The 26,452-nt window shown below is 40.4% G+C and overlaps 1 protein-coding gene across 3 annotated transcripts in view; it reads left to right on the top strand.

Moving 5' to 3' along the window:
* Positions 1 to 26,452, top strand: part of trmt44 (tRNA methyltransferase 44 homolog) — a 163,665-nt gene that overhangs the window by 120,720 nt on the left and 16,493 nt on the right. The window lies entirely within an intron of this gene.

Raw genomic sequence — 26,452 nt, 5'->3', positions numbered from 1 at the left:
TATATATATACAAAAATATATATATATATACAAAAATATATATACAAAAATAACATTTGGTTTGCGAACACTTTAAACAAATAAGGTGCTTTTTACAGCAGTTTTCCTTTTACATGGTAGCAGTTAAAATATTAAGGGTCCCTTGGCAGAGAGTCGATTTGAAACAATTTGGTGGAGGCTGTGGAACAATAGTTCTGCCCAGACGGTAACGCTGAGACATATAGTTAATATCAGTGATACGCAGCATGCACGATACAAGGAAATGGTCTGTAACATCATCGCTTTGAGGTACGATATCTGTATCAATAAGATCGATTCCATGCGATATAATTAAATCTAGTGTATGATTAAAATGATGAGTGGGTGACATTTTGCTTGACTCCAAAAGAGTTTATTAGGTCAGTAAACGCAAGTCCTAATGCATCATTTGTATTATCAACGTGAATATTAAAATCTCCCATGATTAGCGCCTTATCAACTGTAACCAGAAAGTCTGAGAGGAAATCTGCAAATTCTTTTAGGAATTCTGTATACGGCCCTGGTGGTCTATACACAGTAGCCAGAGCAAGAGATACATTAGATTTCTTTTGCATTTCTGACAGTGTAACATTAAGCAGAAGTATTTCAAATGAGTTAAACCTGTATACCTGACGGGGCTTATGCTTATAACAGTAGTTTGGTGGAGTGGACTCATTTAGACCAAAATAATCATTTGGTTTTTCCAGGTTTCAGTCAAGCAGAGTACATCAAAACTATTATCTGTGATCATTTCATTTACAATAACTGCCTTGGGTGTGAGTGATCTAATATTTATGAGCCCAAACTTTAAAAATATGTGAATAGAGTATTAGCAATGCACGCGCAGTTAGCAGCAACCACGCTTCCAAGAGATTATAAAGGTATTCCAGGTCTTCCAAGATGGTGGTTACAAGGAAATTGAAACTGGAGACACGTTCATAACAACCATCCCGTTAATGTGGATGGGGTCGTGCGTGCTTCCTTTCTTCTTCCTGAAGTCCACAGTGAGCTCCTTTGTCTTGCTGGTGTTAAGGAACAGGTTATTGTCAGCACACCATGTGGCCAGATGCTGTACCTCCTCCCTGTAGGCAGTCTCATCGTTGTCTCTGATGAGGCCAACCACCGTGGTGCCATCTGCAACCTTAATGATGGAGTTTGATCCATGCACAGGATTGCAGTCATGGGTGTAAAGGGAGTAAAGGAATGGGCTCAGCACACAGCCCTGTGGTACACCGGTGTTGAGTGTGATGGTGGTGGAGCAGGTGTGGCCTGACCTAACATGCTGAGGTCTGTTGGGCAAAAAGTCCATAATCCTGTTGCAGAGGGAGGTGTTAATGTCCAAGTCTCCCAAGTTTTGTGGTCCGCTTGGAGGGAATGACAGTATTAAATGCTGAGCTGAAGTCAACAAACAACATCTATACATATGTGTTGTTATTGTCCAAGTGTGTGAGTGCAGCACTGTGCATACTGCATCCTGTGTGCTCCTATTTTTGCAGTAGGCAAATTGGTGTGGGTTTCGGTATTGGCACAATGGATGTTGACTTAAAGCATGTTGGCACAGTTGCTTGGGTGAGGGACAGGTTGAAAATGTCTGTGAAGACCCCTGCAAGCTGCTCTGCACATGCCCTAAGCACACGTCCAGGAATGCCGTCCGGGCCAGCAGCCTTGTGTGCGTTGATCCAGCTCAATGCAGTGTGGACATCAGTGAAGGTGAGTTTGAGGGTTTGGTGGTTTGCTGATTGTGTGATCTTGGTGGCCGTTGGTGCAGAGTTGCTTGACTTGTAGTCACTGAAGATCTGTATGCCCTGCCACATGCGTCGAGGGTCAGAGTTGGAAAAGAGTTCACCACCTTCAGCTTGTAGCAGTACTTGGCCTTTTTGATGCCCCTTTTCAGGTTAGCCCTGGATTTGGTGTAGGCCTGAGCGTCATCTGACCTGAAGGCAGTGTTGCGGGTTTTCAGCAGAAGTTGCACCTCCCTGTTCATCCATGGCTTCTGATTAGGGTATGTTGTGATCTGTTTTTCTGTTGTAACACTGTCAATGGTGGTATTGATGTAGTTCACTAAAGAGGAGGTATAGATATCAATGTCCATGTGAGAGCCACAGGCAGCCTGAGAAGCAAACATACTCCAGTTGGCCACACTTTGATGGTCCTCACTGATGGCTTCACACGGTTGATGAGGGGTGAATACTTAGGGGTGAAAAACAAAGAAAGGTGATCAGACTGTCCAAGGTGTGGGGGGGGGGGGGGTCTTCACGGTGTAAGCTCCATCAATGTGTGTGTAAATGTGGTCCAAAGTTTTGTCTCCTCTTGTGTGGCAGGAAACATGCTGATAGAATTTGGGGAGCACTGTCTTTAATTTGTTAAACAAACTTGCCTTGTTTTGCCTGTCATCTGAAGTTCTATCTGCCCAGAGCATATAGGGTCCGGCTATATATAGCTCAATAGCATTATTGGATACGTCGCTGTAACCATGTTTCTGTGAAAACTATGACTCAAATATAATTTTTCCTGCTATCAGAATCAATGTGGACCAGCAAATGTTTAGTTACACAGATTCTTCAAAATATCATCTTTTGTGTTCAGCACAAGAAATAAGTTAATTTGGGTTTGGGACAACTCGTCAGTGAATAAACAATGACAGAAATTAAATTTAAGGGTAAACTATTTAATTCACACGGCAGCATGTAGACTACTGTCCCTTTAAGACCTGTACGCAGTTAAAATTGGCACTAGTATGGGAATGCTTTTTTGTATAGAAAAGACAAATGCTTATTTGTCCTTGAAGGTAGACACATTTTGCAAAAACTGTGGTCAGAAAGCGGCTGCAAAACGAGGAAATGCATCGAACAGGTTTACTTATTCAGAACATCATCATCCCGTGCAGATACCGCTATGTCCCATTTATAATTTAAGGCTAATGCATTATGATTTCTGTGATGCGGAGTGAAGCACAGAATCCAGTCATGACAATGAATTTTCAGTAACTGGCTACTCTGCAGATGTCACATAAAATGTGCGATTTAATGGATTGATGAATAAATAAAAAACAAAGCTGTAAAATAATGACAAAAGCATGGTTATATAAATATATTGGTTAATCTTTTAACTTCAAAAACGAAGTGAAAGTAAAGTCTGTCATTAGTGTATGAATACAAACACACAATAATACATTTGCATGAGAAAACTCTCCGAAAAAGCACAAAAAACACTCGACAGAGTACTTTGACAAAACTATATATGGCACTTGATGCTGACTGCTAGAATAGGTCTGAAAAATAAAGAAAAGTGCAGGTGTCCCCCAAAAATGTTCTAGGTCTTTAAGGGTTAAAGTGCCAGGTTTAACAGTGCCTGCTGTCTCACTATCTGAGGACGTTAACACAAACAATGAGAGCCTCACTGAGAGAACAATTAATAATCATATTAATTAAAATAAAATACAAATAAAATAAAATAAAAAACAAAAAACATTGACACTCAAAGCTCTTTAATACAACCCGTCAAAATAAAATTCAGCTATTTTAACTTGAAGAAATTGACAAATTCCGATTGTACTATAATGTAGATGTGCACGATAACATTATTAAGCAAAAATACATAGTACATTAATTTTTTTCCCTTCCAGTACCGAAAGCAGAACCGATAGCGTCAGATCTTACTGATACTATGCGGTCTTTCATAATTTATCCCCGGGGCCTGTTTAATACCGGGTTTCGGTACACATCCCTATTTATACCTGACTTATATTTTTTCCTCTCACAAACTCTGATTTATTTTTTAGCGTGTTTAAAAAAAAATCATGCAGCAAACGGAAAATAGGTGATGAATCCGTTAAAATGCAACCTATAGACGACTTATATATTTTTTCCTAATTTATTTTTTAACGTTTTTAAAAAATAAAAAATAAAGAAAACATGCAGCAAATGAAAATAGGTGATTAATCCGTTAAAATATTCAACGCTATCTCACGACCAATTTGTACGTATTTTACGAGGTGGCTTATTCGTACGAATTTGTACGACCTCACTCGTACGATTTTATACGATTTGTCTGAACCCCAGTGACGGTTAAGTTTAGGGGCGGGGTTAGGTGTAGGTCATTGTGTGATAAGGGTCCTGGCCTGAACAGATCTGAAGGCCAATATTCCATCGGGTGTGGCAAAATGGCTCGATAGCGCCACCTATACACTTTCAACTGAGTGCATATACACTTTCAATGGAGTGCGCCTCAAGCTATGTTTTAACGTACATGTACAAAAATCGGTACACACATGTAACACCAATATCTACGAAAAAGTCTCTTGGTACGAAATCCGAATCCAAACAGGAAGTCAGTTATTTAGAATGTTCTCTGCAAAATTGGTGTTGTTTTTGGCATTTTCAGGGGTTGTACTTTAACGAACTCCTCCTAGAGATTTATTCATGTCCTATCTGCCCTTAACTTCACACGTGTGATGGGTGTTCTGTCCTGAACAAACACCCATGACCAAATTCAGTTATAGTCATAGCGCCACCTGATGGTAACAGGAAGTGACATGGTTAACACAGTTATTGACTCCTTGCAAAATAATAAAAGGCATCAACTAGGGTTAAATAGGCTGGAAAAATTTTATAAGCATGCTAATACATGCTAGCAACATTTAGCTAAGTGCTAAAGCATGCTACTAATGCAGTGAAACAGGAAGTTGCTGTAACTCAGGCAAGCAATGTCTGATCTGCCCCAAACTTCACACGTGTTATGGGTGTTCTGTCCTGAACAAACACCCATGACCAAATGCAGTTATAGTCATAGCGCCACCTGCTGGTAACAGGAAGTGACATGGTTAACACAGTTATGGACTCCTAGGAACATATTAAAAAGTGCCAACAAGTGTTAAATAAGCTGGCAACATGCTAGTAACCTACTAATACATGCTAGCAACAATTAGCTAAGTGTTAAAGCATCATATTATTGCAGTGAAACAGGAAGTTGCTGTAAATCAGGCAAGCAATGTCCAATCTGTCCCCAAACTTCACACGTGTGATGGGTGTTCTGTCCTGAACACACACCCATGACCAAATTCAGTAATAGTCATAGCGCCACCTGCTGGTAACAGGAAGTTACATGGTTAACATTGTTATGGACTCCTAGGAACATATTAAAAAGTGTCAACAAGTGTTAAAAAGGCTGGCAACATGCTAAAAACATACCAATACATGCTAGCAACACTTAGCTAAATGCTAAAGCATGCTAGTGATGCAGTGAAAAAGGAATTTGCTGTAACTAATGCAAGCAATGTCCGATCTGCCTCAAACTTCAAACGTTTGACAAGAGTCCTGTCTTGAACACATCAACATGCCCATATTTGATTAAATTCATAGTGCCACCTGCTGGCAACAGGAAGTGGCATGTTTAACACTGTTATGGACTCCTTGCAAAATAATAAAAGGCATCAACAAGGGTTAAATAGCCTGGCAAAATTTTATAAGCATGCTAATACATGCTAACAACATTTAGCTATGTGTTAAAGCATGCTACTAATGCAATGAAACAGGAAGTTGCTGTAACTCAGGCAAGCAATGTCCGATCTGCCCTTAACTTCACACGTGTGATGGGTGTTCTGTCCTGAACAAACACCCATGACCAAATTCAGTTATAGTCATAGCGCCACCTGCTGGTAACAGGAAGTGACATGGTTAACACAGTTATTGACTCCTTGCAAAATAATAAAAGGCATCAACAAGGGTTAAATAGGCTGGAAAAATTTTATAAGCATGCTAATACATGCTAGCAACATTTAGCTAAGTGCTAAAGCATGCTACTAATGCAATGAAACAGGAAGTTGCTGTAACTCAGGCAAGCAATGTCTGATCTGCCCTTAACTTCACACGTGTGATGGGTGTTCTGTCCTGAACAAACACCCATGACCAAATTCAGTTATAGTCATAGCGCCACCTGCTGGTAACAGGAAGTGACATGGTTAACACAGTTATTGACTCCTTGCAAAATAATAAAAGGCATCAACAAGGGTTAAATAGGCTGGAAAAATTTTATAAGCATGCTAATACATGCTAGCAACATTTAGCTAAGTGCTAAAGCATGCTACTAATGCAGTGAAACAGGAAGTTGCTGTAACTCAGGCAAGCAATGTCTGATCTGCCCCAAACTTCACACGTGTTATGGGTGTTCTGTCCTGAACAAACACCCATGACCAAATGCAGTTATAGTCATAGCGCCACCTGCTGGTAACAGGAAGTGACATGGTTAACACAGTTATGGACTCCTAGGAACATATTAAAAAGTGCCAACAAGTGTTAAATAAGCTGGCAACATGCTAGTAACCTACTAATACATGCTAGCAACAATTAGCTAAGTGTTAAAGCATCATATTATTGCAGTGAAACAGGAAGTTGCTGTAAATCAGGCAAGCAATGTCCAATCTGTCCCCAAACTTCACACGTGTGATGGGTGTTCTGTCCTGAACACACACCCATGACCAAATTCAGTAATAGTCATAGCGCCACCTGCTGGTAACAGGAAGTTACATGGTTAACATTGTTATGGACTCCTAGGAACATATTAAAAAGTGTCAACAAGTGTTAAAAAGGCTGGCAACATGCTAAAAACATACCAATACATGCTAGCAACACTTAGCTAAATGCTAAAGCATGCTAGTGATGCAGTGAAAAAAGGAATTTGCTGTAACTAATGCAAGCAATGTCCGATCTGCCTCAAACTTCAAACGTTTGACAAGAGTCCTGTCTTGAACACATCAACATGCCCATATTTGATTAAATTCATAGTGCCACCTGCTGGCAACAGGAAGTGGCATGTTTAACACTGTTATGGACTCCTTGCAAAATAATAAAAGGCATCAACAAGGGTTAAATAGCCTGGCAAAATTTTATAAGCATGCTAATACATGCTAACAACATTTAGCTATGTGTTAAAGCATGCTACTAATGCAATGAAACAGGAAGTTGCTGTAACTCAGGCAAGCAATGTCCGATCTGCCCTTAACTTCACACGTGTGATGGGTGTTCTGTCCTGAACAAACACCCATGACCAAATTCAGTTATAGTCATAGCGCCACCTTCTGGTAACAGGAAGTGACATGGTTAACACAGTTATTGACTCCTTGCAAAATAATAAAAGGCATCAACAAGGGTTAAATAGGCTGGAAAAATTTTATAAGCATGCTAATACATGCTAGCAACATTTAGCTAACTGCTAAAGCATGCTACTAATGCAGTGAAACAGGAAGTTGCTGTAACTCAGGCAAGCAATGTCTGATCTGCCCCAAACTTCACACGTGTTGTGGGTGTTCTGTCCTGAACAAACACCCATGACCAAATGCAGTTATAGTCATAGCGCCACCTGCTGGTAACAGGAAGTGACATGGTTAACACAGTTATGGACTCCTAGGAACATATTAAAAAGTGCCAACAAGTGTTAAATAAGCTGGCAACATGCTAGTAACCTACTAATACATGCTAGCAACAATTAGCTAAGTGTTAAAGCATCATATTATTGCAGTGAAACAGGAAGTTGCTGTAAATCAGGCAAGCAATGTCCAATCTGTCCCCAAACTTCACACGTGTGATGGGTGTTCTGTCCTGAACACACACCCATGACCAAATTCAGTAATAGTCATAGCGCCACCTGCTGGTAACAGGAAGTTACATGGTTAACATTGTTATGGACTCCTAGGAACATATTAAAAAGTGTCAACAAGTGTTAAAAAGGCTAGCAACATGCTAAAAACATACCAATACATACTAGCAACACTTAGCTAAATGCTAAAGCATGCTAGCGATGCAGTGAAAAAGAAATTTGCTGTAACTAATGCAAGCAATGTCCGATCTGTCTCAAACTTCAAACGTTTGACAAGAGTCCTGTCCTGAACACATCAACATGCCCATATTTAATTATATTCATAGTGCCACCTGCTGGCAACAGGAAGTGGCATGTTTAACACAGTTATGGACTCCTTGCATAATAATAAAAGGCATCAACAAGGGTTAAATAGGCTGGCAACATGCTAGATACATACTAATACATCCTAGCAACACTTAGCTAAGTTCTAAATCATGCTACTAATGCAGTGAAAAAGGAAGATGCTGTAACTCAGGCAAGCAATGTCCGATCTGCCCCAAACTTCACACGTTTGACAAGGGTCCTGTCATAAATAAATCAACATGCCCATATTCGGTTATAGTCATAGCGCCACCTGCTGGCAACAGGAAGTGTCATTTTTAACACTTTTATGCACTATTTGCAACACAGTAAAATATGCCATTGTGTGCTAATCATGCTAGAAGTATTTTCAAACATTCTAGCAACACTTAGTATGTGCAAAATGATGCTATTAATACTATAAAACAGGAAGTTGTTGTAACTCATGCATACAATTCCCCATCTTACCCAAACATCACATGTTTTATAAGAGTACTGGCCTGAACACAACTAAAGGCCAATATTCAATTCTAAGTATAGCGCCGCCTGCTGGCAACAGGAAATGAATTATTTTATACTAACTTAAACATGACTTGTCTGATCTGCCCGAAACTTTGCAACAGACTTGTCTGATCTGCCCGAAATTTTGCATGTTTGGTAAGAGTCCTGTCCTGAATAAATTTACATGTCAATATTCTGTTATAATCATAGCGCCACCTGTTGGCAGCAGGAAATGTGGCACAAATATTTACTATTTTATAAGTATATGGCCCAACGTTGACTGTTCCTCCTATGGGCACCGGGTGGTGGTGAGCCCGAGTGCGAGGGCCCTTTCATCGCTGCTTGCAGCTTTAATTAGGGCCCGAGCACTGCAGTGCGAGGACCCTATTGGAATTGCTCTGTTTATTAGGGCCCGAGCACCGAGGTGCGAGGACCCTCTTGTATCTGCTTTGTTTATTATTATTAGGGCCCGAGCACCGATGGTGTGAGGACCCTCTTGGAATTGCTCCGTTTATTATTATTATTATTAGGGCCCGAGCACCGATGGTGTGAGGACCCTCTTGGAATTGCTCCGTTTATTATTATTATTATTATTATTATTATTATTATTATTATTATTAGGGCCCGAGCACCGATGGTGTGAGGACCCTCTTGGAATTGCTCCGTTTATTATTATTATTATTATTATTATTATTATTATTCTCTAAGATGAATCGCATTTTTGAGAGCCTAAACATGCTCGAAAAGTCATGAAACTTTGCAAACACTTCAGAACTGGCGAAAATTTACGTCTGATATGGGTTTCAGAAGTGGGTGTGACAAAATGGCTCGACAGCGCCACCTATACACGTTCAACGGTGTGCGCCTCGAGCTACGTTTCACGTACATGTATGAAAATTGGTATACACATGTATCTCTCCAATACCTACAAAAAAGTCTCTTGGAGCAAAATCCGAAACCCAACAGGAAGTCGGTTATTTTTAATTTTATGAGCAAATTTTGTGTCATTTTTGTCATTTCCATGCGTTGTATTTTAACGAACTCCTCCTAGAGATTCATTCAGATCAACACCAAAGTTGGTATGCCTAATCTAAAGGCCTTTGCGATGTTAAATTGTGAAGATTTTGAGTTTTCGTTTAAGGGCGTGTCCGTGGCGGCCTGGCGAATTTCGATGTTTCGCCATGAAAAATGAGGTTGCTATAACTCAGACATAAAATGTCCAATGTGCCCCAAACTTCACACGTTTAATAAGACTCCTGACCTGAACATATTTACATGCCTATATTCAGTTATAGTCATAGCGCCACCTATAGGCAACAGGAAGTGACATATTTTACACTTCGACACACTACTCCTAGAAATTATTTGACATCAATGTATTTTTTATGGTCAGTCTAATCTAAAGGCCTGTGCAATGTTAAATTGTGAAGATCTTGAGTTTTCGTTAAGGGGCGTGTCCATGGCGCCGTGACAAAATTCAAAGTCTCGCCATGGGAATAAAAGATGTTATAACTCAGGCATGAAATGTCCGATCTTCCCCAAACTTCACATGTGTGATAAGAGTCCTGGCCTGAACACATCTGTAGGCCAATATTTCATCGTGTGTGGCAAAATGGCTCAATAGCGTCACCTACACACTTTCAACGGTGTGCGCCTCGAGCTACGTTTCATGTACATATATGAAAATCAGTATACACATGTATCTCTCCAATACCTACAAAAAAGTCTCTTGGAGCAAAATCCGAAACCCAACAGGAAGTCGGTTATTTTTAATTTTATGAGCAAATTTTGTGTCATTTTTGTCATTTCCATGCGTTGTATTTTAACGAACTCCTCCTAGAGATTTATTCAGATCAACACCAAAGTTGGTATGCCTAATCTTAAGTCCTTTGCGATGTTAAATTGCAAAGATTTTGAGTTTTCATTAAAGGGCGTGTCCATGGCGGCCTGACAAATTTCGATGTTTCGCCATGAAAAAGGAAGTTGCTGTAACTCAGACATACAATGTCCAATCTGCCCCAAACTTTACATGTTAGATAAGACTTCTGCCCTTAACAGATCTACATGCCCATATTCAGTTATAGTCATAGCGCCACCTGCTGGCAACAGGAAGTGACATGTTTTACGCTGCGACAAAGTACTCCTTGAAATTTTATGACATCAATGTTATTTTTGTGGTCAGTCTAATCTAAAGACCTGTGTGATGTTTAATTGTGAAGATCTTGAGTTTTCGTTAAAAGGCGTGTCCATGGCGCCGTGACGAAGTTCGATGTGTCGCCATGGGAATAAAAGATGTTATAACTCAGGCATAAAATGTCCGATCTTGCCCAGACTCCGCATGTTCGATAAGAGTCCTGGCCTGAACACATCTGAAGGCCAATTTTCCACTATAATGATAGCGCCACCTGCTGGCAACAGAAAGATTGGCACATATATGGAATAAACATTGATATATTCCACTTATATTTATGAGTTTAAATGCATATTTCTCACCGTTCACCTATTTACTAAAGCCACTCGCTACCGGTGAGCCCGGGTGCGAGGGCCCGTTCATCGCTGCTTGCAGCTTTAATTATTATTATTATTATTATTATTATTATTATTCTCTAAGATGAATCGCATTTTTGAGAGCCTAAACATGCTCGAAAAGTCATGAAACTTTGCACACACCTCAGAACCGGCGAAAATTTACGTCTGATATGGGTTTCAGAAGTGGTAGTGGCAAAATGGCTCGACAGCGCCACCTATACACGTTCAACGGTGTGCGCCTCGAGCTACGTTTCACGTACATGTATGAAAATTGGTATACACATGTATCTCTCCAATACCTACAAAAAAGTCTCTTGGAGCAAAATCCGAAACCCAACAGGAAGTCGGTTATTTTTAATTTTATGAGCAAATTTTGTGTCATTGTTGTCATTTCCATGCGTTGTATTTTAACGAACTCCTCCTAGAGATTAATTCAGATCAACACCAAAGTTGGTATGCCTAATCTAAAGGCCTTTGCGATGTTAAATTGCGAAGATTTTGAGTTTTCGTTAAAGGGCGTGTCCGTGGCGGCCTGGCGAATTTCGATGATTCGCCATGAAAAATGAAGTTGCTATAACTCAGACATACAATGTCCAATCTGCCCAAAACTTCACATGTTTAATAAGACTCCTGACCTGAACATATTTACATGCCCATATTCAGTAATAGTCATAGCGCCACCTATAGGCAACAGGAAGTGACATATTTTACACTTCGACAGACTACTCCTAGAAATTTTTTGACATCAATGTCTTTTTTATGGTCAGTCTAATCTTAAGGCCTGTGCAATGTTAAATTGTGAAGATCTTGAGTTTTCGTTAAGGGGCGTGTCCATGGCGCCGTGACAAAATTCAAAGTCTCGCCATGGGAATAAAAGATGTTATAACTCAGGCATAAAATGTCCGATCATCCCCAAACTTCACATGTGTGATAAAAGTCCTGGCCTGAACAGATCTGAAGGCCAATATTCCATCGGGTGTGGCAAAATGGCTCGATAGCGCCACCTATACACTTTCAACGGAGTGCGCCTCGAGCTATGTTTCATGTACATGTACAAAAATTGGTACACACATGTAACACACCAATACCTACAAAAAAGTCTCTTGGTACGAAATCCTAATCCCAACAGGAAGTAGGTTATTTTGAATTTTCCCTGCAAAATTGGTGTTGTTTTTGCCATTTTCAGGGGTTGTACTTTAACGAACTCCTCCTAGAGATTTATTCAGATGAACACCAAACTTGGTCAGTGTAATCTAAAGCCATTTGTGATGTTAAATTGCGAAGGACTTGGTTTCGTTAAAAGGCGTGTCCATGGCGCCGTGACGAAGTTCGATGTGTCGCAATGGGAATAAAAGATCTTATAACTCAGGCATAAAATGTCCGATCTTGCCCAAACTTCACATGTGTGATAAGGGTCCTGGCCTGAACAGATCTGAAGAACAATATTCCATTGGGTGTGGCAAAATGGCTCGATAGCGCCACCTATACACTTTCAACTGAGTGCATATACACTTTCAACGGAGTGCGCCTCAAGCTATGTTTCACGTACATGTACAAAAATCGGTACACACATGTAACACACCAATACGTACAAAAAAGTATCTTGGTATGAAATCCGAATCCCAACAGGAAGTCGGTTATTTAGAAATTTTTTCTGCAAAATTGGCGTTGTTTTTGCCATTTTCAGGGGTTGTACTTTAACAAACTCCTCCTAGAGATTTATTCAGATCAACAAAAAACTTGGTCAGTTAAATCTAAAGGCCTTTGCGATGTTAAATTGCGAAGATCTTGAGGTTTCGTTAAAGGGCGTGTCCATGGCGGCCTGACAAATTTCGATGTTTCGCCATGAAAAAGGAAGTTGCTGTAAATCGGACATACAATGTCCAATCTGCCCCAAACTTCACATGTTAGATAAGACTTCTGCCCTTAACAGATCTACATGCCCATATTCAGTTATAGTCATAGCGCCACCTGCTGGCAACAGGAAGTGACATGTTTTACGCTGCGACAAACTACTCCTAGAAATCTTTTGACATTAATGTATTTTTTGTGGTCAGTCTAATCTAAAGGCCTGTGCAATGTTAAATTGTGGAGATCTTCAGTTTTGGTTAAAGGGCGTGTCCATGGCGCCATGACAAAATTTGATGTTTTGCCACAGCAAGAGAAGTTGTTGTAACTCAGGCATAAAATGTTCAATCTTCCCCAGACTCCGCAAGTTCGATAAGAGTCCTGGCCTGAACACATCTGAAGGCCAATATTACATTATAATGATAGCGCCACCTGCTGGCAACAGAAAGATTGGCACAAATATGGAATAAACATTGATATATTCCACTTATATTTATGAGTTTAAATGCATATTTCTCACCGTTCACCTATTTACTAAAGCAACTCGCTGGCGGTGAGCCTGGCTGCGAGGGCCCGTTCATCGCTGCTTGCAGCTTTAATTATTATTATTATTATTATTATTATTATTATTCTTCTCTAAGATGAATCGCATTTTTGAGAGCCTAAACATGCTCGAAAAGTCATGAAACTTTGCACACACCTCAGAACTGGCGAAAATTTACGTCTGATATGGGTTTCAGAAGTGGGTGTGGCAAAATGGCTCGACAGCGCCACTTATACACGTTCAACGGTGTGCGCCTCGAGCTACGTTTCACGTACATGTATGAAAATTGGTATACACATGTATCTCTCCAATACCTACAAAAAAGTCTCTTGGAGCAAAATCCGAAACCCAACAGGAAGTCGGTTATTTTTAATTTTATGAGCAAATTTTGTGTCATTTTTGTCATTTCCATGCGTTGTATTTTAACGAACTCCTCCTAGAGATTAATTCAGATCAACACCAAAGTTGGTATGCCTAATCTAAAGGCCTTTGCGATGTTAAATTGCGAAGATTTTGAGTTTTCGTTAAAGGGCGTGTCCGTGGCGGCCTGGCGAATTTCGATGATTCGCCATGAAAAATGAAGTTGCTATAACTCAGACATACAATGTCCAATCTGCCCCAAACTTCACATGTTTGATGAGACTCCGAACCTGAACAGATTGACATGCCCATATTCAGTTATAGTCATAGCGCCACCTATTGGCAACAGGAAGTGACATATTTTACACTGCGACTAACTACTCCTAGAAATTTTATGACATCAATGTCTTTTTTGTGGTCAGTCTAATCTAAAGGCCTGTGCGATGTTAAGTTGTGAAGATCTTGAGTTTTCGTTAAAAGGCGTGTCCATGGCGCCGTGACGAAGTTCGATGTCTCGCCATGGGAATAAAAGATGTTATAACTCAGGCATAAAATGTCTGATCTTCCCCAAACTTCACATGTGTGATAAGAGTCCTGGCCTGAACACATCTGTAGGCCAATATTCCATCGGGTGTGGCAAAATGGCTCGATAGCGCCACCTATACACTTTCAACATAGCGCGCCTCGAGCTCCGTTTCACATACATGTACAAAAATCGGTACACACATGTAACACACCAATACCTACAAAAAAGTCTCTTGGTACGAAATCCGAAATCCAACAGAAAGTCGGTTATTTTTAATTTTATGAGAAAATTTTGTGTCATTTTTGTCATTTCCATGCGTTGTATTTTAACGAACTCCTCCTAGAGATTAATTCAGATCAACACCAAAGTTGGTATGCCTAATCTAAAGGCCTTTGCGATGTTAAATTGCGAAGATTTTGAGTTTTCGTTAAAGGGCGTGTCCGTGGCGGCCTGGCGAATTTCGATGATTCGCCATGAAAAATGAAGTTGCTATAACTCAGACATACAATGTCCAATCTGCCCCAAACTTCACATGTTTGATGAGACTCCGAACCTGAACAGATTGACATGCCCATATTCAGTTATAGTCATAGCGCCACCTATTGGCAACAGGAAGTGACATATTTTACACTGCGACTAACTACTCCTAGAAATTTTATGACATCAATGTCTTTTTTGTGGTCAGTCTAATCTAAAGGCCTGTGCGATGTTAAGTTGTGAAGATCTTGAGTTTTCGTTAAAAGGCGTGTCCATGGCGCCGTGACGAAGTTCGATGTCTCGCCATGGGAATAAAAGATGTTATAACTCAGGCATAAAATGTCTGATCTTCCCCAAACTTCACATGTGTGATAAGAGTCCTGGCCTGAACACATCTGTAGGCCTATATTCCATCGGGTGTGGCAAAATGGCTCGATAGCGCCACCTATACACTTTCAACATAGCGCGCCTCGAGCTCCGTTTCACGTACATGTACAAAAATCGGTACACACATGTAACACACCAATACCTACAAAAAAGTCTCTTGGTACGAAATCCGAAATCCAACAGAAAGTCGGTTATTTTTAATTTTATGAGAAAATTTTGTGTCATTTTTGTCATTTCCATGCGTTGTATTTTAACGAACTCCTCCTAGAGATTCATTCAGATCAACACCAAAGTTGGTATGCCTAATCTAAAGGCCTTTGCGATGTTAAATTGCGAAGGACTTGGGGTTTCGTTAAAGGGCGTGTCCATGGCGGCCTGACAAATTTCAATGTTTCGCCATGAAAAAGGAAGTTGCTGTAACTCAGACATACAATGTCCAATCTGCCCCAAACTTCACATGTTGGATAAGACTCTTGACCTGAACAGATCTGCATGCCAATATTCAGTTATAGTCATAGCGCCACCTATTGGCAACAGGAAGGGAAATATTTTACACTGCGATAAACTACTCCTAGAAATTTTATGTCATCAATGTTATTTTTGTGGTCAGTCTAATCTAAAGACCTGTGTGATGTTTAGTTGAGAAGATCTTGAGTTTTCGTTAAAAGGCGTGTCCATGGTGCCGTGACGAAGTTCGATGTGTCTCCATGGGAATAAAAGATGTTATAACTCAGGCATAAAATGTCCGATCTTGCCCAAACTTCACATGTGTGATAAGGGTCCTGGCCTGAACAGATCTGAAGGCCAATATTCCATTGGGTGTGGCAAAATGGCTCGATAGCGCCACCTATACACTTTCAACTGCGTGCATATACACTTTCAACGGAGTGCACCTCGAGCTATGTTTCACGTACATGTACAAAAATCGGTACACACATGTACCACACTAATATCTACAAAAAAGTCTCTTGGTACGAAATCCGAATCCCAAAAGGAAGTCGGTTATAGAATTTTCTCAGCAAAATTGGCGTTGTTTTTGCCATTTTCAGGGGTTGTACTTTAACAAACTCCTCCTAGAGATTTATTCAGATCAACATCAAACTTGGCCAGTTAAATCTAAAGGCCTTTGCGATGTTAAATTGCGAAGATCTTGAGGTTTCGTTAAAGTGCGTGTCCATGGCGGCCTGACAAATTTCGATGTTTCGCCATGAAAAAGGAAGTTGTTGTAACTTAGTCATACAATGTCCAATCTGCCCCAAACTTCACATGTTGGATAAGACTCTTGACCTGAACAGATCTAAATGCCAATATTTAGTTATAGCCATAGCTCCACCTGCTGGCAACAGGAAGTGACATGTTTTACGTTGTAACAAACTACTCCTAGAAATTTAATGACATCAACATTTTATTTTGGTCAGTCTAATCTAAAGGTCTTTGCAATGTTAAATTGTGGAGATCTTGAATTTTTGTTTAAGGGCGTGTCCATGGCGCTGTGACAAAATTTGATGTCTCGCCACAGCAAGAGAAGTTGTTGTAACTCAGGCATAAAATGTTCAATCTTCCCCAAACTTCACATGATTGATAAGAGTCCTAGCCTGAACACATCTGAAGGCCAATATTCCATTATAATGATAGCGCCACCTGCTGGCAACATGAAGATTGGCACATATTAATGACTTTGACATATTGCAATTATGTTTATAACATGAAATGCATATTTCTCACCGTTCATCTTTTTACTAAATCAACTCGCTGGCGGTGAGCCCGGGTGTGAGGGCCCGTTCATCGCTGCTTGCAGCTTTAATTATTATTATTATTCTTCTTCTCCAGAATGAATCGCATTTTTGAGGGCCTAAACATACTCAAAAAGTCATGAAACTTTGCACACACCTCAGAACCGGCGAAAATGTACATCTGATATGGGTTTCAGAAGTGGGTGTGGCAAAATGGCTCGACAGCGCCACCTATACATGTTCAACGGTGTGCGCCTCGAGCTATGTTTCACGTACATGTATGAAAATCGGTACACACATGTAACTCTCCAATACCTACAAAAAAGTCTCTTAGAGCAAAATTCTAAACCCAACAGGAAATCGGTTATTTTTAATATTATGAGCAAATTTTGTGTCCTTTTTGCCATTTCCATGAGTTGTATTTTAACGAACTCCTCCTAGAAACTTATTCAGATCAACACCAAATTTGGTATGCCTAATCTAAAGGCCTTTGCGATGTTAAATTGCGAAGATTTTGAGTTTTCGTTAAAGGGCGTGTCTGTGGCGGCCTGGCGAATTTCGATGATTCGCCATGAAAAATGAAGTTGCTATAACTCAGACATACAATGTCCAATGTGCCCAAAACTTCACATGTTTAATAAGACTCCTGACCTGAACATATTTACATGCCCATATTCAGTTATAGTCATAGCGCCACCTATAGGCAATAGGAAGTGATATATTTTACACTTCGACAGACTACTCCTAGAAATTTTTTGACATCAATGTCTTTTTTATGGTCAGTATAATCTAAAGGCCTGTGCAATGTTAAATTGTGAAGATCTTGAGTTTTCGTTAAGGGGCGTGTCCATGGCGGCGTGACAAAATTCAAAGTCTCGCCATGGGAATAAAAGATGTTATAACTCAGGCATAAAATGTCCGATCTTCCCCAAACTTCACATGTGTGATAAAAGTCCTGGCCTGAACAGATCTGAAAGCCAATATTCCATCGGGTGTGGCAAAATGGCTCGATAGCGCCACCTGTACACTTTCAACGGAGTGCACCTCGAGCTATGTTTCACGTACATGTACAAAAATTGGTACACACATGTAACACACCAATACCTACAAAAAAGTCTCTTGGTACGAAATCCTAATCCCAACAGGAAGTCGGTTATTTTGAATTTTCCCTGCAAAATTGGTGTTGTTTTTGCCATTTTCAGGGGTTGTACTTTAACGAACTCCTCCTAGAGATTTATTCAAATGAACACCAAACTTGGTCAGTGTAATCTAAAGCCATTTGCGATGTTAAATTGCGAAGGACTTGAGGTTTCGTTAAAGGGCGTGTCCTTGGCGGCCTGACAAATTTCGATGTTTCGCCATGAAAAAGGAAGTTGCTGTAACTCAGACATACAATGTCCAATCTGCCCCAAACTTCACATGTTGGATAAGACTCTTGACCTGAACAGATCTACTTGCCAATATTCAGTTATAGTCATAGCGCCACCTATTGGCAACAGGAAGTGAAATATTTTACACTGCGACAAACTACTCCTAGAAATTTTATGACATCAATGTTATTTTTGTGGTCAGTCTAATCTAAAGACCTGTGTGATGTTTAGTTGTGAAGATCTTGAGTTTTCGTTAAAAGGCGTGTCCATGGCGCCGTGACGAAGTTTGATGTGTCGCCATGGGAATAAAAGATGTTATAACTCAGGCATAAAATGTCCGATCTTGCCCAAACTTGACATGTGTGATAAGGGTCCTGGCCTGAACAGATCTGAAGGCCAATATTTCATTGGGTGTGGCAAAATGGCTCGATAGCGCCACCTATACACTTTCAACTGAGTGCATATACACTTTCAACGGAGTGCGCCTCAAGCTATGTTTCACGTACATGTACAAAAATCGGTACACACATGTAACACACCAATACGTACAAAAAAGTCTCTTGGTATGAAATCCGAATCCCAACGGGAAGTCGGTTATTTAGAAATTTTCTCTGCAAAATTGGCGTAGTTTTTGCCATTTTCAAGGGTTGTACTTTAACAAACTCCTAGAGATTTATTCAGATCAACACCAAACTTGGTCAGTTAGATCTAAAGGCCTTTGCGATGTTAAATTGCGAAGATCTTGAGGTTTCGTTAAAGGACGTGTCCATGGCGGCCTGGCAAATTTCGATGTTTCGCCATGAAAAAGGAAGTTGCTATAACTCAGACATACAATGTCCAATCTGCCCCAAACTTCACACGGTTGATAAGACTCCTGACCTGAACAGATTGACATGCCCTTATTCAGTTACAGTCATAGTGCCACCTATTGGCAACAGGAAGTGACATATTTTACACTGCGACGAACTACTCCTAGAAATTTTATGACATAAGTGTCTTTTTTGTGGTCAGTCTAATCTAAAGGCCTGTGCAATGTTAAATTGTGGAGATCTTGAGTTTTTGTTAAAGGGCGTGTCTATGGCGCCATGACAATATTTGATGTCTCGCCACAGCAAGAGAAGTTGTTGTAACTCAGGCATAAAATGTTAAATCTTCCCCGAACTTCACATGTTCGATAAGAGTCCTGGCCTGAACACACCTGAAGGCCAATATTCCATTATAATGATAGCGCCACCTGCTAGCAACAGGAAGATTGGCACATATATGGAATAAACTTTGATATATTCCACTTATATTTATGACTTTAAATGCATATTTCTCACCGTTCACCTTTTTACTAAAGCCACTTGCTGGCGGTGAGCCCGGGTGCGAGGGCCCGTTCATCGCTGCTTGCAGCTTTAATTATTATTATTCCGCTTCTCCAAAATGAATCGCTTTTTTGAGGGCTTAAACATGCTCAAAAAGTCATGAAACTTTGCACACGCGTCAAACCTGGTGAAAATTTACGTCTGATATAGGATTCAGAAGAGGGTGTGGCGAAATGGCTCGACAGCGCCACCTATACTAAGAAAATCAACAGCCTCCCAGCTATGTTTCACGTACATGCGTAAAAAAAGGCACACACATGTAAAACACCAATACCTACAAAAAAGACTCTTGGAGCAAAATTCTAAACCCAACAGGAAGTCGTTTATTTTTAATATTATGAGATATTTTGTGCAATTTTGGTCATTTCCATGCGTTGTATTTTAACGAACTCCTCCTAGAGATTTATTCAGATCAACACCAAATTTGGTAATGTTGCAATGTTAAATTGCGAAGAGCTTGAGTTTTCATCGAAGGGCGTGTCCGTGGCAGCCTGGCGAATTTTGATGATCCGCCATGAAAAATGAAGTTGCTATAACTCAGACATACAATGTCCAATCTGCCCCAAACTTCACATGTTTGATAAGAGTCCTGGCCTGAACACATCTAAAGGCCAATAGTCAATCGGGTGTGGCAAAATGGCTCTATAGCTCCACCTATACACATTCAACGGAGTGCGCCTCGAGCTATGTTTCATTTACATGTACAAAAATTGGTACACACATGTAACACACCAATACCTACAAAAAAGTCTCTTGGTACGAAATCCGAATCCCAACAGGAAGTCGGTTATTTTCTCTGCAAAATTTTTGTTGTTTTTGCCATTTTCAGGGGTCGTACTTTAACAAACTCCTCCTAGAGATTTATTCAGATCAACACCAAACTTGGTCAGTGTAATCTAAAGCCTTTTGTGATATTAAATTGCGAAGGTCTTGAGGTTTTGTTAAAGCCTATCTTTCAAGTTGAAGATCCCTGTGAATGAACGTGTAGATAAATAGTGTAAATTAATCATAAATGTGCATTAAAACAGTTTTTTAAAAGAAATTGTGAGTAAAATTACTTCCGTTGTGAAAACGCTCTGATCGGAAGTGACGCAACGGCCGGTAAACATCGTCTCTTCGTAATGGAGTCAGACAGTGAAGAGGTTGCAGTAGGGATAAATGTCAACTCTTACGATGGGCCATTGCCGTATAATTACGAGCCGCCTAGGCGAGAGAGGGGTCAGGCAGAGTTAAGGGGAAGGGTAAATGGACAGAGGAGAGAGATAGAGTTGTGGTGTGAGGAGAATCGGTTGAGAATTGGGCAGGTGTCTTGGTGAGTGACCACAGGCTAAAGCCAATTGTGGCTAACGTCTCCATGTTTAACACATTGCAGTATTTTTAATAAATCATATTTAGCAATATTGCTGTCGACTTTGTTGTTTTTCAAGCATCCATGTAGATTGTCACCATTTATGCCAGCAACATGTGTCTTAAAATAATTAATTTAGATCCCAGATTTTAAATGAATGTTGTAGGATGTAGGCTATAGCTTACATATGTGACGGTCAGCTAGTCTGGATAGGGATAGAAATTCTGTGCATTTCTATTCAACACAGTTTAATGTGAAATTTTGTAGAAATTGCTAACTGATTTTTAATCGGTAACTGCTTTTAGACCTAGGTGTCCGCATGTTCTGCTTCTGCAGATGTCAAGCGTTTGGGCCGTATATCTAAACAACATAACCGGACAGCTGGAATTCCGAACTTAGTCGGCTGTTATACTACTCACCTTAGTATTTCCGACGGACATTATGTAAATGAGCTCACATGTACTGTGGAGTACGTGTATGAAAGCGGTTAGTCTTCCGGCTAGGACGGGAATATGCTGTTCATGTAAATACAGTCATTGTAACAAGGATCTTTTATTGTCATGTGAAGGGATACTGGTTGTAAGGCATGCAGATAAATGCATCTAATTGACAGCCTATACTGTACAGGGGGTGTGTCTTTTTACAGTGCATATTTACCGAAGTTTTAGGAAGTAAGTAGTCTACATGTCGTTTCTTACAAGGTCTTACACCAACCATTAGAGCTACAAGGAGGGAAGGAGAGTGAGTTTATCTTAGCACATTTGTTTAACAGGTGCTTGTGTGGTAGATGTGAGGCTATGCCATCAGCAGTGGAGAGTGTGTGCTGTAGGGAGGTCGACGCCTATTGGTCCCTTGTCCAAAACCTAGATCCCCCAGAAGACATTACCTGCCTCACACTCCATCCAGGGTTTGAAGCATCCTGTCTGAATCCTTTTGTGCTGCAGATAGCATACATGAACTTCAGACAGGAGCATGGCCCTCTTCAAGCCAGCAGACCAGAGTAGGTTTTGAGCAAAAATTATTTCACACTGCAATTCAAAGAAACAGCTTTTCTACACCAAAATAGTAAATCCTGTTAAGCAGGTTTTTAAACTCAGTGGTTTCCATATACTTCCTATAAAAACAACTTTGGTGTTGTGTAGTACAGTAGAATATCAGCCAACAGGACATGCAATATTTACCATTGGAATTGTTTACTATGAAAACATGGTATGATCAAAATGTAATTATGTCCCAATCTACACCACAGGCAGTTCCGATACACAGCATACAGGCAGGTTGTCCGCTGGGCGTACGGAATAATAGGCAGGAACATTAGGAAAGCCATACCTTCATGTGTTGTGTCAGCAATAAGGAGGCAGTTTGCAGAGGAGGGACAAACATACAAAGGTTTCCAGTGGCCCCGCTTGGAAGACGATTAATAAATACATAGTGAAACAAACTGTACTGGTACAATTGATCTTTTATTACATGTTAAAACGTGAGTGTCGTGCGAGATGGAGGCTGACTGCCTCATCCTTGGCAACCTTCTGGACGGAAGAGGTGAGGGGGGGCGGTGCAGCAGAGGACAAGACGGCACTGCTTTCTTGTAGGGCCTGTGGTGACTTGCAGTATTCCTCTACCAGAGAGACCATAAGATTTGTTGCGTATCCTTGAGGAGAGAAATGTTTAGAAAACATTTAGTAACATGGATGACTCGCATAAAGATAGATTCACACAAAAAAGATATTGAAAAACTAAGTGAAACTACTAACCGTAAGATGGTTTCTCCTTGATGGGGTGGACTACCCAGCCACCTTTCCGAAACCGTGGGTAGCGAACAGCGTAGCGTACCTCACCCTCACTAGTACGCGCTACATCTCTGTTGCCATTACTATTGAAATGTAGGGCTGCCAAGAGAAGTCTGTATGAGATAAGTAGATAAAACATTAGGTCTCCAAAGCTAACCCAATGCAGTGAAATGCAACAGAAATATGACATTAATGTTTTCAGTTCAAATGGGTATAAGACAATGACTCATCTTTGCAATTATTTTTTTGCAAACAATATGTAATGCTGTTATCAATCTATAACATTTTGGTCTGCTATACAAGACTGCATTAGTTTTTAGCCATATTCATTCTGTCATAATTTCCTGAAATTGAAAAAAAAAAAAAAACTAATTTTATTAGTATCGATACTTTTAAGTGATAACACTACCTGCTGTACATCCCAAGAAAAGAAAAGCCAGTGTGTTTGGGAGCAAAGTGCAGAATAAGGGAATGGTAGGCCTCCAGGGAGAATGTCTGATGCTGAGGTGACAATTGTCGAATATCCTTTACCAGTGCTTTCCTGGCAGCTACACTCTCCAGTTTAGTGGCTGCTGGTGATCCTGAATAAAACGTATTCTGTCATATAATCTCTCGCATTTCATAACACAAGTAATTATTAGTACACATGGGGTTACGTATTGATAAAACCAAACTAAAATTTACAAGCACTGAAAAAAGTTTAGCCTCAAAACATTTGACATCTTTTAACATAGGCTATTATGTTGTACCTGGTTCCAACCACTCCTTGTTTCTTGCCTCTCCTTCCAACGGTGGATGTGCGCAGCTGGTAAATGCTGGAGAGCTGTGTTCATGTATGTCCTGTACATGATTTATCATACTCTGCCATTTTGCCTGCATCTCATCTGGATCTCCTGTAGGGGTGGAAGCTGCGGTCCAATAGAGATGGTTGATAATGGCAGGCCTCCACAGCTTCAGATCCTCACAGTCCCTCTCTTTTGCAGCAGCATCCAGTGCTTTCTGTACACCTGTTCCAGAGCAGACAAACAGAGCAGAGCAAATTAATTATTAGGAAAGTGAATTTAACTACAAAAACAAGTCTGTTGTATAGAACTACCAGCATCACAATACATACTTTTCCCAATATGCCAGACGTCAAAGAAATGCTTTGTTCCTTCTGAACACATTTTCTCACGTACCCACTTGGCCACCTAAAACACAAATTGATTTTATAGAATTGATTTTGAGTGATACTGTGCCTGTCAATGCTGTTCAGCTTTAGATCTCTCCTAGCATCATTACCTGCCGATTTCTGTCTGTTATCAGAGCAGACACTTGCATGTCTTGGTCCATCAGGAACTGCAAACTCCGCTTTAGACCCTCTAGCTCACACCAAGAGCTGCTTGGGACTTCTGAGCTCTGTAAAACCAACTGATTATTACTGAACAGTAACTGTAATATCAGTAACTAAATCAGACACAAGATTTCTGTGTGACATCAACTTACTTGGACAAGCTGAACATCCAAAACTTTGTTAATTCGATCCTCAATCAAGGAGTAGCTACCATACTTGGCACAGTGTCCAGGAGAATCTGATCTAAGAACGTCAAAAACAGTTACATTTATAGGTTAATGCAAAAACACATTGACCTGTTCTACATCAGTGACGTGAGCTGGACCATTCTACCTGCAGTCACCAGACAGGATCAATCCACCCCCAGTCTCCTTCAACTCCCTGATGATCCCACTCTGCTCATTCCTCCAGGCCTGCACGATGGTAGGGATAGTGTAATAGCGCTGATGGCGGAAAAAAGTGCCGGGACTTATGCACTGCAGTCCAAACAGCTTCAGCATCCTGATTGTCTGAGTAGCCATGCAACCTGAGAAGTGGATGGCACCGCTGAGTAAAAGGTTGCAGGCAGGCATGTTTCGATGCACCTTCTCTTGGTTTTGCCAGTAACGCTCATAGCCACAAGTTCCGCAGGCCTGAAAGATGATAGAAGATTCAATACTCAAGCAGCTTTAAGATGAGCCAGTAAAAAACCTGTATAGTTAAGACACAAATAATGAATATACATACTGTACATTCACAGACTATAATTCAGCTCCTCATAGACAGTTGACAATTAAGACATTACCTGCTTGACTTTTATGAAAGTTCCTTCCGGGTGCATTATGCGTCCCTGGGTTTCCCCACAGCATGCAGGGCAAACTGTGAACAAGGACAGCAACTGCCTCTGGCAAACAATGAACTTGTCAACAGCACTGAAAACAAGAAAAGGAAAACACTCATTAATTCTGACTATGACATCAGAAACAGTTTCCATTAATAAAAAGGTTTTTACTTTGGGTCACTGAGAGATTCCAGCTCTTCTGGTTCCTCCTCAGAGGACTCTCTCAACATCTCCTCCCCTGGACTCCATGACATATCACCAGAATGGTTGACAATATCAGAAAATGACCATTCATCATCACTTTGTTCAGGACTGGCCAGTGGAGTTGATCTGCGATGCTCAAACCTTTCGGTTTGAGTCCCCACATCCACCATCTGAGGCTTTACCTGAACACCTTAGATGAAAGAGATTCATCTTAATAATTGTTCACCAATTGTACATTCATTGGTAACAACACATGCATTATCTAATGCAACCCAGTAAAAATGTATTTTTCTAACATTATGAAGTTCTTAATTTTTAATGTTTACTGTCTGAAAAGTGGAAATGACAAAATAGTAACCATGGAGATCATGAAATTTTTTGACGTAATCCTTATTTGTGATTGTTTATGGCATGTATGTTGAATGCTAGATATATAAGCTAACTACCTAATGAACGATGTAAACATCTTATGTTGCACTGTGATCCACGATGGACCAGTTCTGGCTCAGGGTCCATTGTAGAGATGTCTCCATCTCCATCAGGATCTGAAGTGGCAGTTGCACCCGCCCCGTCTTTGCTGGCAGCACTCTCTCCCATAATCTGAAAACAGACCGAGATCACAACTTTGAACTCTAAAAAATGTAGTCCTTTCATGAAAATCCCCCATTCATGCATTATTTAAAAGACTGTTAATCTTTTCAAAATCTTTTTAAAGTACGTTAGTCCCGAGCTGCATTCCCTTGCATGTGCCTTGTTGATACCAGCTTCGATTAGTCAAAGAAAACCAAGGCAAATCCGATTTAACTAAGAAAACTAATATTGTAAAGAATTACTTGGATGCGTTTTGGAGACGGTGAAAAGTGCGCGCTCTTTCTTTCAGTCAAACATGCGCCCTGTCACAAGGGCAGCATTTCATCTACATTACTCACCGATCAAATAAGACTTTGGCGGGACAAAAAAATCAATTTGGCGGGCGCTAAAACAAGTTAAATGCAGGAAAATGCATGCGTGAATTTAACCGAGTAGTAATATGCGAATGCGACCACATAAAATTGTAATTAAAAAAAAATAAATTTTCTGGAACCCTGTCTTAATAGCTCAATAAAATAAGTGGCAGGAGGCTCATGTGCAGCCTCATGGGGTGTAACAAGAGTAAGCTGACGGCAGCTAGGCGGGCTTTCGTGCCATGCCAAGACTAATCCATTATAACGTCAAGAAAAATACATTTGCAGAGATTACATGCAGAGCTACATTTCGATGCAACAATTTGTATATGGTATTATAAGACTTACTGTGCAAAGCTCCCGTTTTCGACGCGCAGATTCTCTGCTAGTGCTAACATTAACGTTAGACTCTTCACTC

This window comes from Carassius carassius, chromosome 2 (genome assembly GCF_963082965.1).
Source record: "Carassius carassius chromosome 2, fCarCar2.1, whole genome shotgun sequence".
In the NCBI taxonomy this organism is placed as follows: domain Eukaryota; kingdom Metazoa; phylum Chordata; class Actinopteri; order Cypriniformes; family Cyprinidae; genus Carassius; species Carassius carassius.
This window is presented reverse-complemented; position numbering and strand designations above follow the sequence as displayed.